The sequence below is a fragment of the Vicia villosa genome, unplaced genomic scaffold (genome assembly GCF_029867415.1).
Source record: "Vicia villosa cultivar HV-30 ecotype Madison, WI unplaced genomic scaffold, Vvil1.0 ctg.002507F_1_1, whole genome shotgun sequence".
NCBI lineage: Eukaryota > Viridiplantae > Streptophyta > Magnoliopsida > Fabales > Fabaceae > Vicia > Vicia villosa.
This window is the reverse complement of record NW_026705952.1, coordinates 115,606-132,171: the sequence shown is the minus strand read 5'-3', so window position 1 is coordinate 132,171 and position 16,566 is coordinate 115,606. Positions and strand designations below refer to the sequence as shown.

Below are 16,566 nucleotides of genomic sequence, written 5' to 3'. Positions count from 1 at the left end.
TTGTTAAAAAGCATTTTAAAAATATAATAAAATTAAATTAATCTGATAATTTATTTTTAATTTTTTTCGCAGAAGTATGACTATAAAGTAATTTTAAAACTACTCTGAAAGAAAATAATAAAAAAGACAAGAAAAAGAGAGAGAAAGTATAGTTTTGTTAACAAACTCACACAGGGAGGGAAGGGTGCAGCCACTCAGGAAATTCAATCCGCAGTCATGATTTTTCTGTAATCATGCTGTCAGGGTGTTTTTAACTACTCGATCTTGATCACACGGTTCATAAAAAATATATAGGATATTTTCAAAAATTATACATAATAATAAAGAAAATGAGAACTTTGGCAAATTTACCACTTATCAACGTTTCATGTATGATGCTGTTTTTATTTATGCTATAAAAAGAAAGTTTTAATTAATATTATTCTATTTATTTTATTTAATTGTTATATCTATTTGTTTTAAATTAATTCAAAAAACTGAATAATCATTCAAGTGTCTATTTAACTTCTCAAACTTCGTGGGAAAACAAAAACTTTCCAACTTTCAATGTCATTTTGAAATAATCATTCAAGTGTTTATTTAACTATTCTATAGTTAACAAATATTAAAAATAATATTTATACTATTATTTTCAGATTGTTTAAGTCGTTATTTAATTCACCAATCTCCTAATATTGGGTAAAACAAGTCCATAAAAATATTTTTCAAAAATGATCATAGAATATAATAAAGCAAAAGAAGTTCTTTGACAACTTTGCCATTTGTCAATCATTTAAAAGGTTTACTATTTTAAAAAAGACTATTAATAGAATAAAAATATTTCTATAATTATTTTAATGTATTTTTTTAATATTTAACTAATTACTTCATTAATATCTAACTACTATTTTGTATTGTTTATATTTATTATCATTTAATTGTGTTTATTAAACTTTTGGGTCTTGGAAACAACAAGCAATGATTATTCAGTTTAAATTTTTTTTCTAATAACCGAACATAAAGTTATTTTGTATACTATACATTTGGGCCTTGGAAACAAATAAATGCAATATCGATTCATATTCAATTTTTGAGATTAGTACATGCATAAGCGAACATTTGAAGAAGACTACAGAAACGAGACCTAAGTTTCTAGCCGTTTCACTTCCAATATCGATTTCTCAATACAACAGAACCGATTAAATTCTTTTCACAGACCCATCTTCATTTCGGTAAAATTCTTTCCTTTTCTCCCTTTTCCACCTTCTTTATTCTTTATTGTTTCCAAATTATTTATTTAGTGTTCCAGAGAATTCAATTTTGTTTGAATTAGTATTCACAATTATCTAAATCTTGAATTTGATTTTTATAATTTGTGATTTTTTATGCATTAGAATTCAACGATTTGTGAGAGTAAATCAGATGATAAGCGGTTTTTAGTGTTCACGGGAATGAATAGACCCCACTTTAGAGCGGAGTCACTTAAAGATTGTATGGCAAGAATGGAAGCTTTGCAAGCGGTGAAAAATCCAGATCCACAACTATGGTATAAGGTAAGTTAAATCGGTTTTGATTTATTTTAATTTCAAGTTTAAAATAAGAAATTTTATATGTCTGGTGGAGCTGCTAATATTTGATGTGGGTTTGTTTTAGTATTTATATTTATCTTTTTCAATTTTCAAGTTAACCTTTCTGTGACAGGAACTTCAAGTATTTTTCTATTTCTTGGACTTTTTCATACCGGCTTTGTTTGATGTGTATAACTCAATTTATGCATTTCTTGAATCTTGATCAGATAACTTTGATAAGATTATAAAAAAATCTTGTGCCAAATACCACATATGAAGTTTCCATATTTTTCTTATATATATGGAATAAGGTATTATATAATGGTTTCTTTTTTAAATGTGTCATCTTTTTCCTTTTCAAGGATTTTTTATTTATATCTTCCATATATATGTGGTGATTTTTTTATTTTAACCAAACATGAGATTCAAAGCAAGGTTCTAGGAAATAATTACTTAAAATGAAAGAGGATAATCTCAATAGTCTCTCAGAATATATTTTTGGCAGTCCTTCTTAAACATGCAATTATGTGAAAAATCCTAAGAATTGTTTGAAGATGATCAATCAACTTCTTTAAGTCAAGTTAATTGAAATTTGAAAATTTATTTTCACTGTTGAAACATGAATAAATTAGTGTATTTTTAATGCTCAGATTGTTTTTCATAGGCATTTATGAAGGACAATAGCAACTCATATGGTTGACATGCTTCTTCCGGACTTGGCATTGATATTCAGGAGGTTCATTTTTCAGTCTTCTCTTGCTTATGGTTTCTTCTTGTGAGAGGAACTACTATTAGTCTGTTTCTGGTGGCCATATTTAATTGTGTAAAGGTGTTCTGTTTCTTCTTCAGTTGTTCGTCTGTGTCCATTTTCCTCCAACTGCGGCGTTGTAATTTCTTCGGCAGAGTCAATTTGTAATTTCATACTTTATATTTTCCAACTTCTTAACGCATGTTATTTTGCAGGCTTACTTTTCTTCTAATGCTTTCACTTTGGCTTTAAAGAAGTCCTCCCCAAGGGTGACAAATGAGGTTGTCCAAAAGGTTGTTAATGCTCTTCTAGATTTCGATTATGTTATTTCCATATTCGATTAATTATATAATCTTGATTATTGTAATAGCGGTTTGTTTAATTTTTGCGACTCAACAACAGTACTATAGTGCTGCTTTTGATCATTTTCTACTAAATAACATATTGTGAAGCTATATTGCTTTATTTAAGTTCCGATGTATTATATTGCTATAAGGCATGTTTTGATATAAATTTCAGGGATTATTTTGTTAATCCAATGGTAGATCCAGGAACTCTTACACCACCTCTCTTTTATCATCATACTACAAGGTATGTGGCTATGCGTTTTTAGTTATTTTGGCTTCACTTCACATGCATCATTAGTAAGCTATTTCCAATGTTTTTTCAAGTATATCAATTTGTCTTCACTTCACACGCATCGCTAGATGAGAGATTTGACAAGTGGTGTCATTTCAATATGTTTTTTCTATGTAATATACATAATCACACATACTGGAAATGACTTATGGAATATGAATTTAAGTCATGAGTGCATTTTAAAGTGGAGTCAAGGTTAACTTATTTATTTTAATTATGTTATGGTTATTTCTTGGTTGAGTATGTGAATCACATTTTGGAATATTGAATGAATTTCAGGTTTATGTAGTTTATATTAGGGGTGTGCATGGTTGGTTATTTTCAAAAACTAAACCATAACCATTTTAAAACCATTTAAACGGTTTGGATTTATAACCATATCCATATTTTAATCAAAATTGGTTATGATTATATAACCGGTTTTTTAAAAAATCCAGTTTTGAAAATTATTTTTTCCGAAAATATTTTGTTTCAAAAAAAATTAATATTTTGAGAATTAAAATATTTGGATTTGGATAATAACCGGATTATAACCGAATCCAAAATAATTTAACCGGTTAATAACCATTTAATTATATCCGGATTATATGAATGGATAAACAAACCATTAATAACTAAACCGGTTAATAACCATTCAATTATATCCGGATATTTAAAAGTGGTCTGGGTTTGGTTATGGATTTGGACATCAAAACTGGATATTTTGCACACCCCTAATTTATATAGGAAGCAAAAGTGGTGAACACCCTAATAATATGGTGAATGAAAATCATCAAATAGTTACTTTTGTTCACAATGGAAGGTTAGAACTTAAGAGTGCTTTTGTTCTCAACTTTTCATAGTTTGAATGTTTTTACAACACTATTTATTGTTGACAGATTTGAATTCATACATTCACTTTTCTAAAAATTCAAGTTGTACATAAGACAATGCATATGTTCACTTTTTATGTACAAGAGACATATTTCATTTTAGAAACAAATTTAACAACAATGCATGTGTCATGTAATTCTCATTTTGATTTAATATCTCCTTTTTATATATTATTGTATTCAATTGTACTGGGAAATCATCTCAGATGTGTCTTAGTCGTAATATTTGGATGCCTGTTGCTAATCTGTGTAATGTGTTGTTCTGTTCTGATTGAGCAATTTTCTGCAGCAGCTTTTCTTGATGATTTGGGTGTATTGAATTAGTTTTTTAGTTCTGTATGTAGTGTTTTGGTGTATTTAGATTCATGTGTACTTATTTTAGCATATTTTGTGCTCTTAATTTAATGTCTTCTTTTTGGCTTTTTCAAAAAAAATTGTAATGGGAAAAAATATTTAATACTTTCTTGATATTCTAACACACCATAGTGTAAGAGAAATATATTTTATGAAAAGTGAGATTTTCTTCAACATGATTTTTATTTGTAAACTGTACTGGGAGATCACCAATATGTAAGAGTATTGTTAGGAAAAAATATTTAATACTTAATATATAGTGTAAAAGAAATATGTTTTATGAAAAATAGAATTTTATTTGACATGATTTTTGTTAGGAAACTGTAAACAGTTATAAAATATGTTTTTTAGTATAAAAAATTGTATCATGTGCATCGCACGGGTAAAAACACTAGTATCTGTTTTAAATTAGAACTGCCAGATCTTGATCAGACGGCTACCTAAGAGTGAATGCGTGAATGCATTACAGGGAATCGGGGTCCCTCACTTAGTCGTTGCAAAAACTTGCAATCCATTTGTAACAAACTTCGTAGAATAAAGAATCCATAGCTATACTCTTATATCCAGCGCCATTGTTTCTTGCTTCCCAACGTTTCATGCTATCTGGTTTTTTCGATTCCATAGCCATCGTCGTTCTCAGATAAATAATTTCTACCATGGCATTTCAAATCATTCTGAATCATTCTTCGCATTTTAATCTCCAATCCTTCTTTGCACCTTTAATCTTTAATCATTCTTCGCATCTTTAATTGCTCTGATTGATGTTCATCTTGGATACTTTCTTTTGAATTTAGGTTCTTTTGGTTGCTTTTGACGTGTGTGTTGCTGGTTATATTTTTCTTCATAGCATCTTACTCCTCTTCATATTACCAGGTAGAGTGATAATTTATTCTCACTATTTCTAGGGTATGTGTTGTTATTTGTCAAGCTCTGATCTCTGTTGCAATCGTTGCTTTCATTGTTTTGAATTCTAATTGTTACTTTGTTTGTTGTGGTTGCTCTCTATCACAATTGTTGATTTGATTGCTTTGTTTCCTAATCTAACCGATATTTTATTGTGGTTGATTTCTATTACAATTGTTGCTTTGATTGTTTGGTAGCCTAACCTAACTGATACTTTGTTTTGGTTGATCTCCTTTTTTATGTAAGCAAGTTTCCTTCACATTTGCCAGTATATTGACCAACTCCAATTTTTTGTTATTCGTGTGGTTCATTTTCGTCTCAAATCCATTATTGCTTATTTTCTGTGGCGCTTTATTGTTTTGATCATTCTGGTTATTGTTACAGCTATTCTAGATTCTATGTTTTTTATCATGACTGAAACTTTGGGTGTTGTTTTGGAGTCCACCAAATGTTATCCATAATATTCATAGTTATGATACCGTTATCGACCGTTTCGATAGAGTTTTCCGGCCATCTTTGAAAATTATCTCAGGGTAATAATTGAAATTTATGCTTAGGGGGAGACCCAAACCAAACTTTATATGTCCGTCCATACACACTTTATGAACCAATAAGCCATGCTACTTTCTGTTAGAACAAGATTTGTTCTGATCAATATTCTATGTTTTGATGATAACATTATATATGAATTTTGTATAAGACAACGTGGTACTCTAATCCTTTGCATTTTCCATTTCAGGAAATATATAAAGAGTATGCACAAATCAGCGCTCAGAAGCTATGACTCAAAGATTCTGGATGACTACATCACAACATGCTCTGGCAAGACATCATAATATGGTCAAGCAGAATCAGAACATGGACTATGAAGCATCAGAAGAACATGAAGTCAAAAGCAGAAGCACTGAAGTTCTAAACGGTATCACGCTCAAGCTCTTCAAAGTCAGAAGATAAGAAGATGCTCTACACCAAGCTGTTTTGACTCTGATAATTCAAACATTGTATCTACAAATCAGAGTTCATAAGCAAGTACAAGATGACAGGCTACTAAGTCTAATATCTGACTGACAAAAGGAACGTTAGAAGCTACAAAAGGCAAAGTCAGTAAAAGCAGCAAAAGCATGGCTCGAGGTAGTTGACAAAAGTGTGAAACATTTAATGCAGTGTTGTACTATTCACGCAAAGCATTAAATGCTCTAAACAGTCATCTTCTCAAACGCCTATATATAGAAGTTCTGATGTGAAGCTAAAAAAAATAACACTTATGCAAAATACCAAAACGCTGTCAAATTCAAAGCTCACGAACTTCATCTTTAACCTCACAACTCTTGTAATATTTAGTGAGTGTTTAGCTTAGAACTTAAGAGAAATATCACTATTGTGATTATAGCTTGTTAAGAAGCATTTTAATACTCTTGTAAACATTTATTTTACATTTGTTAAAGTTCCTAGAGTGATCGGTTGATCAGTAGACTCTAGAAGACTTAGAGGTTATTTAAGTGGTGTATTCCTAAAGTGATCAACTTGTGATCAGTATACTCTAGAAGACTTAAAGGTGTTCTAAGTGGATAACCATTGTAATCAGATTGATTAGTGGATTAAATCCTCAGTTGAGGTAAATCACTCTAAGGGGGTGGACTGGAGTAGTTTCGTTAACAACGAACCAGGATAAAAATAATCGTGTTCATTGTTTTTATCTTAAGAGTTTTTCAATTCACACTTATTCAAACCCCCCCTTTCTAAGTGTTTTTCTATCCTTCAATTGGCATCAGAGCGGATGTTCTAGGTGCAAGCACTTAACCATGTTAGAAAAATATTCAGGGAGAAAAACACTAAGTCAATATGGTTGATCCATCAACAGCTACACCTGTTCCTACTGAACAATACAATGGAAATGGAAACAATGACTACACTAGACCACCAGTGTTTGATAGTTGAAACTTTGAATACTGAAAAGATAGACTCGAAAGTTACTTTCTTGGTCTAGATGGTGACTTATGAGATCTACTTGTGGATGGTTACAAACATCCTGTAAATGCTAGTGGGGCAAAGATGTCTAGGCAAGAAATGAGTGATGATCAAAAGAAACAATTAAAAAATCATCACAGGTCAAGGACTGATCTGCTGGATGCTATTTCTTATGCTTAATATGAGAAGCTATCAAACAGAGAAACTGCCCATGACATCTATGAATCATTTAAGATGACTCATGAAGGGAATGCCCAAGTCAAGGAGACAAAAGCTCTTGCTTTAATCCAGAAGTATGAAGCTTTCAAGATGGAGGAAGATGAAAACATTGAAGCAATGCTCTCAAGATTCCAGACTCTGACTGCTGGATTAAGAGTGCTTGACAAGGGATATACAAAAGCTGATCATGTCAAGAAAATCATCGGAAGCTTGCCCAGAAGATGGGGCCCAATGGTGACTGCATTCAAGATTGCTAAGAATCTAAATGAAGTCTCTCTTGAAGAGTTGATCAGTGCTCTGAGGAGTCATGAAATAGATCTGGATGCTAATGAACCTCAGAAGAAAGGTAAGTCAATTGCTTTAAAATCAAATAAAAAAAATGCACTAATGATTTTCAGGCTGAAGAAGAAGATTATGAAGAGTCAGAATCAGAAGAAGAAGAAGAAGAAGAAGATGATGATGAACTGTCCATGATCTCTAGAAGAGTAAATCAACTCTTGAAGAGTAAACAAAGGAAGGTCAAGAACTTCAGATGTTCTAAAAGGCCTGAAAGAGGAGAATCTTCTGGACACAGAAGATCTGACAAGAAGAAGGTGACCTGCTTTGAATGTAAAGAGCCATGACATTACAAGAACGAGTGCCAAAGCTTCAGAGGGAAAAGCCCAAGAATAAGTTCGAAAAGAAGAAAAGCTTGATGGCTACTTGGGATGAATCAGATTCTTCTAACCAAGAATCAGACTCTGAAGATGAGCAGGCTAACATTGCATTGATGGCCACCGTTGATGAATCAAAATCTACATCAGACTCAGATTCTGAAGAGGTGTTTTCTGAACTATCTAGAGAAGAGTTAGTTTCTAGTCTAACTGAACTTCTGGAACTCAAGGCTCAACTTAGTATCAAATACAAAAAGCTGAAGATGCTATTTGAATATGAAACTAACAAGCTTGAAGCAGAAAATTCTGAACTTAAGGAAAAAGTTTTTAAAATATCCAAAGATGTTGAATCATCTTCTAGTTCAGAAAAGTCTATTCCAAGCTTGAACAATATTCTCAAGGAATATGACTTGAGTTTTAGAAAGTTTTTATCTAGAGGCATTGGCAGAAGTCAGTTAGCCTCTATGATATACGCAGTCAGTGGAAACAAAAGAGTTGGCATAGAATATTAGGGTGAAACCCCGTACAAACTTGAATATGTTAATGAGATGAAAATCACATACAAACCTTTGTATGATCAATTCAAGTATGTCCACTCCCATAATATTAGACTCACATCACATGCTAAGAGTTTCCACATAACACACACCAAGAAGCATGTGACACATAATATAAAATATCATGTGACTCAGAATAGGGAATATCATGTTGTTCCTCCTATTAATTATAATGCTAAACCCAAGTTCAATCAGAACTTGAGGAGAACTAACCCAAAAGGACCCAAGAAAATGTGGGTACCTAAGGAAAAGATAATTCCTGTTGCATGTATCCTTGGCAGCAAAGAAGAAAAAGGAAAACATGTCATGGTACCTGGACTCTGGGTGCTCGCGGCACATGACGGGAAAAAGGTCTATGTTCCAAAACCTGGTGCTTAAATCTGCTGGAGAAGTTAAGTTTAGAGGGAATCAAAAGGGCAAAATCATTGGCTCTGGAACCATAAGTACCGGTAACTCTCCCTCTATAACTAATGTTCTGCTAGTAGATAGATTAGCTCATAACTTATTGTCCATAAGTCAATTAAGTGACAATGGTTATGACATAATCTTTAATCAAAAGTATTGTAAATCTATTACTTAGAAGGATGGCTCAATCCTATTTACAGGCAAGAGAAAGAATAACATTTATAAGATTGGTCTTCAAGATTTTAAGAATCAGAAGGTTACTTGCCTTATGTATGTTAGCGAAGAGCAGTGGGTTTGGCACAGAAGATTAGGTCATGCTAGTTTGAGAAAGATTTCTCAGATTAACAAACTTAATTTGGTCAGAGGTCTCCCTAATCAGAAATATAAATTAGAAGCTCTTTGTGAAGCATGTCAGAAAGGGAAGTTCTCAAAACCTACATTCAAGTCTAAGAATGTTGTCTCTTCCTCTAGGCCGCTAGAACTTCTGCACATTAATCTTTTTGGACCAGTCAAAACTGCATCAATCAGAGGGAAGAAATATGGATTAGTCATTGTAGACGACTATAGCCGATGGACGTGGGTAAAGTTCTTGAAACACAAGGATGAGTATCATACAGTGTTCTTTGATTTCTGCACTCAGATCCAATCTGAGAAAGAGTGTAAAATCATAAAGCTCAGAAGTGATCATGGTGGTGAATTTGAGAACAGATTCTTTGAAATTTATTTCAAAGAAAATGGTATTTCCCATGATTTCTCTTGTCCTAGAACTGCATAGCAAAATGGAGTTGTAGAACGAAAGAATAGGACTCTACAAGAAATGGCCAGAACCATGATCAATGAAACAAATATGGCTAAGCATTTATGGGCAGAAGCAATTAACATTGCATGTTATATTCAGAATAGAATCTCTATCAGTCCTATTCTCAATAAGACTTCTTATGAATTGTGGAAGAACAGAAAGCCCAACATTTCATATTTCCATCTATTTGGATGCGTATGTTATATTCTGAACGCTCAAAAGGCTATAGAGTATACAATATTGAAACATTGGTTTTTGAAGAATCAATCAATATCAGATTTAATGATAAGCTTGGTCTTGAAATGCCAAAGCAGTTTGAGAATTTTGAATATATAGAAATCTTTAACTCAGATCATGAAGAACCCATAAGCAAAGTTTCAGAAGATCAAGTTGCTGCTTCATTAGAGAATCTCAAATTTTCTGAAGAGCCTGTTAGAACAAGATTTGTTCTGATCAATATTCTTAGTTTTGATGATAACAAGGATATGAATTTTGTGTGAGATAATGTGGTACTCTAATACATTGCAATTTCCCTTTCAGGAAATATATAAAGAGTATGCACAAATCAGCGCTCAGAAGCTTTGTCTCAGAAGGTTCAGCATGCAGCATCAGAACATGGTCTGGCAAGACATCAGAAGATGGTCAAGGCAGAATCAGAACATGGGTCTATGAAAGCATCAGAAGAACTTGAGATCAGAAGCAGAAGCACTGAAGTTCTCATGGTATCACGCTCAGAAACACTTCAAGGTCAGAAGACAAGAAGATGCTATGCACCAAGCTGTTTGACTCTGATGATATTCAAACATTGTATACACAAACATCAGATCAGAAGAAAGTACAGGTGGCAGGCTACGCTGACTGACAAAAGGAACGTTGGAAGCTATTAAAGGCAACGTTAGTAGACACAGCGTGAACAAGGCTCGAGGTAGTTGACAAAAGCGTGAAACATTAAATGCAATGCTGTACGGAATACGCAAAGCATTAAATGCTCCCAACGGTCATCATCTCAAGTGCCTATAAATATGAAGTTCTGATGAGAAGCAAGGTTAACAAATCCTGAACGAACTTATTCTGAAAAACTTGCTGAAACGCTGTTCAACTCAAAGCTCAGAAACTTCATCTTCATCAAAGCTCACTACATTGCTGTTGTAATATATTAGTGAGATTAAGCTTAAACGTTAAGAGAAATATCACTGTTGTGATTATAGCTTTTCAGAAGCATTTGTAATACTCTTAGAATTGATTACATTAATTTATATGTAACTAGAGTGATCAAGTGTTGATCAGGATACTCTAGGAAGTCTTAGCTGGTGTCTAAGCAGTTGTAATTAGAGTGATCACGTGGTGGTCAGGATACTCTAAGAAAGTCTTAGCTTGTGTCTAAGCATTTGTTCCTAGAGTGATCAGGTTGTGATCAGGATACTCTAGAAGACTTAGTCGTGGGCTAAGTGGAAAACCATTGTAATCTGTTGCGATTAGTGGATTAAATCCTCAGGTGAGGTAAATCACTCCGTGGGGGTGGACTGGAGTAGTTTAGTTAACAACGAACCAGAATAAAAATAACTGTGCAAATTATTTTTATCGTTCAAGTTTTTAGACTACAATTATTCAAACCCCCCCTTTCTAAGTGTTTTTCTATCCTTCAATTGGCACCAGAGCGCCGGTTCTAAGGTGCAAGCACTTAACCGTGTTTAGAAAAGATTCAGGAAGAGAAAAACGCTTCAGTAAAAGATGGCTGGTGAAATTCCAACAGATCCACCTGCATCTACATCTTGCTCTGCTGAGCAATACAATGGTAACAATGGTTATACTAGACCACCAGTATTTGATGGTGAAAACTTTGAATACTGGAAAGATAAACTGGAAAGTTACTTTCTTGGTCTAGATGGTGAATTATGGGATCTTCTGATGGATGGTTACAAACATCCAGTGAAAGCCAGCGGCGTAAGGCTTACAAGGCAAGAAATGGATGATGATCAAAAGAAGCTTTTCAAGAATCATCATAAATGTAGGACTGTTTTGCTGAATGCTATCTCTCATGCTGAGTTTAGAGCTTTCATAGAGAAGCAGAATGAGCACAACAATGGGGTTCAAGAGATGCTGGCCAAGATCTTATCAAAGCTAGGGTCATATTAGATTGAGTCTTAGTTGTTTTGTTTTTGCTTTTGCTGCATCTGTTTTTGTGCATCTAGTCTTTCTTCTCTTCGTGTACTTCTGTACTTGTCTGTTTGAACTTCAATGGAAATCATCCTTTTCTTCCGTGTGTTTCTTTTTGTTTTTATCTGAATCTTTTATGTTTTTGATGATATGACAAAAAGGGGGAGAAATATGTGATAAATGATTTGATTTAATCAGTTGCTTTACTAACAGAACTTGCAAAGTTCTATGCTTTAAGTTGTGTTGTTGCAGGAATTGAAGATCAACATGAGAAGCAACAAGATGAATCAAGTTCTTGGATTCTTGAAGCAAGCTGAGTGCTATGAAGCTTCAGAATCAGAATCAGAAGCAAGAAGGAAGAATGTTCAGATATTCTGATGATAGAATATGATCTGAAACATTATGTCTATTTGTTCTGACACATTCTATATGGCTCTGATACATATTATGTGTTCTGAAACATATTCTATGTTTTGACTCATTCATGCTGACTTTTGTCGTTTAGTTTTGTTCTGTAACATTTCAGGATGTAGAGATGCTCTGATGATGCTCTGGTACATTCAACAATGTTCTGATACAATCTAGCATGAAGTGATGTAAGAAGAAATTCAAGCTCTGAAGCTGTCCCAATGGAAGCAAGAATCAGAAGCCGTGGATGTTCTGAAGATCTAAAGAAATTCAAGTTCTGAAGCTGTCCGATGGAAGCAGAAGTCAGAAGCTGGGAATGTTCTGAAGATCAAAGAAATTCAAGTTCTGAAGCTGTCCGATGGAAGCAGAAGTCAGAAGCTGTGAATGTTCTGAGGATCTAAAGAAATTCAATGTTCTGAAGCTGTCCTATGGAAGCAGAAATCAGAAGTCATGAATGTTCTGAAGATCAAGCACTGTGAACGTCTCTACTGAAATACTCAGGGAAGTCTTTTATTTATAAAATTCTTCTAGTATTAATTTCAGGGGGAGATTATTCATCTCAGGGGGAGATTGTTAATCTCAGGGGGAGACATATTTACATGCTTATGTTATAGCTGTGTAATTGTCTTTAGCCGTCTGCTCTTTCTGATCGCAAATTCCGATCATTTATATATGTTTTTGTCATCATCAAAAAGGGGGAGATTGTTAGAACAAGATTTGTTCTGATCAATATTCTCAGTTTTGATGATAACAAGGATATGAATTTTGTGTGAGATAATGTGGTACTCTAATACATTGCAATTTCCCTTTCAGGAAATATATAAAGAGTATGCACAAATCAGCGCTCAGAAGCTTTGTCTCAGAAGGTTCAGCATGCAACATCAGAACATGGTCTGGCAAGACATCAGAAGATGGTCAAGGCAGAATCAGAACATGGGTCTATGAAAGCATCAGAAGAACTTGAGATCAGAAGCAGAAGCACTAAAGTTCTCATGGTATCACGCTCAGAAGCACTTCAAGGTCAGAAGACAAGAAGATGCTATGCACCAAGCTGTTTGACTCTGATGATATTCAAACGTTGTATACACAAACATCAGATCAGAAGAAAGTACAGGTGGCAGGCTACGCTGACTGACAAAAGGAACGTTGGAAGCTATTAAAGGCAACATCAGTAGACACAGCGTGAACAAGGCTCGAGGTAGTTGACAAAAGCGTGAAACATTAAATGCAATGCTGTACGGAATACGCAAAGCATTAAATGCTCCCAACGATCATCTTCTTAGGTGCCTATAAATATGAAGTTCTGATGAGAAGCAAGGTTAACAAATCCTGAACGAACTTATTCTGAAAAACTTGCTGAAACGCTGTTCAACTCAAAGCTCAGAAACTTCATCTTCATCAAAGCTCACTACATTGCTGTTGTAATATATTAGTGAGATTAAGCTTAAACGTTAAGAAAAATATCACTGTTGTGATTATAGATTTTCAGAAGCATTTGTAATACTCTTAGAATTGATTACATTAATTTGTAACTAACTAGAGTGATCAAGTGTTGATCAGGATACTCTAGGAAGTCTTAGCTTGTGTCTAAGCAATTGTAATTAGAGTGATCACGTGGTGGTCAGGATACTCTAAGAAAGTCTTAGCTTGTGTCTAAGCATTTGTTCCTAGAGTGATCAGGTTGTGATCAGGATACTCTAGAAGACTTAGTCGTGGGCTAAGTGGAAAACCATTGTAATCTGTTGCGATTAGTGGATTAAATCCTCAGGTGAGGTAAATCACTCCGTGGGGGTGGACTGGAGTAGTTTAGTTAACAACGAACCAGGATAAAAATAACTGTGCAAATTGTTTTTATCGTTCAAGTTTTTAGACTACACTTATTCAAACCCCCCCTTTCTAAGTGTTTTTCTATCCTTCAGAGCCAACTATCAGAAGATCTTCTAGACTCAACTCTGCTCACTCAGAAGATGTTATCATTGGGAAGAAAGATGATCCCATCAGAACAAGATCATTCCTGAATAGCAATGCAGAATGTCAATTTGGTCTAGTATCTCTGATCGAGCCAACTTCTATTGATTAAGCTCTGGAGGATGTTGACTGGATAATTGCCATGCAAGAAGAACTAAATCTGTTTAAAAGGAATGATGTCTGGGATCTGGTTCCAAAACCAAAAGGATTTAACATCATTAGAACTAAGTGGGTATTCAGAAACAAGCTAATCGAAAAAGGAGATGTTGTAAGAAACAAAGCCAGACTGGTTGCTCAGGGCTATAGTCAGCAAAAAGGTATTGACTATACTGAAACCTTTGTACCAGTGGCCAGGTTAGAATCTATTCGCTTATTAATTTCTTTTGCCACTCAGAACAACATCACTCTATATCAGATGGATGTTAAGAGTGCCTTTTTAAATGGTTATATAGATGAAAAAGTATATGTCCATCAACCTCCTGGTTTTAAAGACTCTAAGTCTCTAGAACATGTTTTTAAACTAAAGAAGTCATTATACGGATTGAAGCAAACTCCTAGAGCTTGGTACGAAAGATTAAGTTCTTTCCTTTTGGATAATGGTTTCACTAGAGGAAAAGTGGACAAAACTATCTTCTGTAAAACCTTTAAAAAGGATATTTTAATTTTTCAAATATATGTTGATGATATTATCTTTGGAACATCTAATGCTACACTTGGAAAGGAGTTTGCTAACTCTATGCAGGTAGAATTTGAAATGAGCATCATGGGAGAACTCAAGTATTTCCTTGGGATTCAAATCTATCAAACTTCTGAAGGAACTTATGTTCATTAGACCAAGTATGTGAAAGAACTTCTGAAGAAGTTTAATCTTTCAAAAAGCAAAGAAGCAAAGACTCCTATGCATCCAACGTGTATATTAGGTAAGGATGAGGTAACTAAGAAGGTAGATCAGAAGCTCTACAGAGGTATGATTGGATCTCTTTTATATCTTACTGCTTCTAGACCTGATATTTTATTCAGTGTTTGTCTGTGTGCAAGATTCCAATCAGATCCTAGAGAATCTCACTTAACTGCTGTTAAGATAATTCTGAGGTATCTGAAAGGTACTACTAATGTTTGTTTAGTCTACAGAAGATTTGAAGAATACAACTTAGTAGGATATTGTGATGCTGATTACGCTGGAGATAGAGTTGAAAGAAAAAGTACTTATGGAAGTTGTCAGTTTCTTGGAAGTCATATGATCTCCTGGTACAACAAGCAAGCTACAATTGCTCTATCTACAACAGAAGCGGAATATGTTGCTACTGCTGGGTGTAGTACACAGATGCTCTGGATGAAGAGTCAGCTAGAAGATTATCAGATATATGAGAGTAAGATTCCTATCTTCTGTGATAATACTTCTGCTATTTGTTTATCTAAGAATCCAATCTTACATTCCAAAGCTAAACATATTGAGATTATACATCATTTCATTAGGGACTATGTTCAGAAGGGTGTTCTATCTTTAAACTTTGTTGATACAGACCATCAATGGGCTGATATCTTCATAAAACCCCTTGCTGAAGATAGGTTTAAGTTCATTCTGAAGAATATCAGTATGGATTTATGCCCAGAATGAAAAGATGAGAAGTTCTGATATATGAATTAGATTTGAAATGATCATTTATTTTCTTATAAGAAGTTCTGAAAATGTTGATCAATTAGATATTCTGATTATTTTATTACTAACGTTTCATATGTCTAAGTTGATTCATAATCTCTTTTAAAGCAAAACAGCTGTCACCAGCTATTCCAGATGATGAACATGTGTTCATTCTATTTGGACAAGCATGCGTGCAGTTGATGAGACGTCGCCCTAGGTAACTGTGCAAATCATTTCAAATATCACAATCTACCTTAACATCACTCAACATTTAATGCAAATTTATTCAAACTCTGTAATCTCCTTCATTCAGAGTCATATTGCATATTATTTCACATCCGTGCCTATATAAACGCGTCTTATATACATTTCATCTCTTTTCTCTCACCTTTGTTATCTCTCGTACATTTGTTTCTTCCTTGTCTCTCTTGCATTCATAAAACCTATTTACTAAACCCAGTAATCTCAGTAAGAATCCATGGCTTCTTCATCAAATGTTCAACGCAAGATCTCGTCTGCAAAACAAGTTCAACAAAAGAAATATCCAAGCTCTCCTTTGAAGTCTTGTTTGATTCTGTACGATGAACTGGAGGTTCTCTGTGGAACTATGATGGATTTTGAAAATCTCATGGCTCATGATTTGAAAATCAAAACTGTAATGTTAGTACAAGGATGGACAAACTACTTTGAACGTTTGGTTGGACCAGTTTATCCAAACTTGATTAAG

The 16,566-nt window shown here is 33.9% G+C and overlaps 1 long non-coding RNA gene across 1 annotated transcript; it reads left to right on the top strand.

The window, feature by feature from the left end:
- The first annotated feature begins 1,375 nt into the window (after positions 1-1,375).
- Positions 1,376-3,262, top strand: LOC131639038 (uncharacterized). Its single transcript, XR_009294837.1, has 3 exons — positions 1,376-1,532; positions 2,212-2,588; positions 2,815-3,262. It is a non-coding gene; the product is annotated as an uncharacterized LOC131639038 (long non-coding RNA).
- The last annotated feature ends 13,304 nt before the right edge of the window (positions 3,263-16,566 follow it).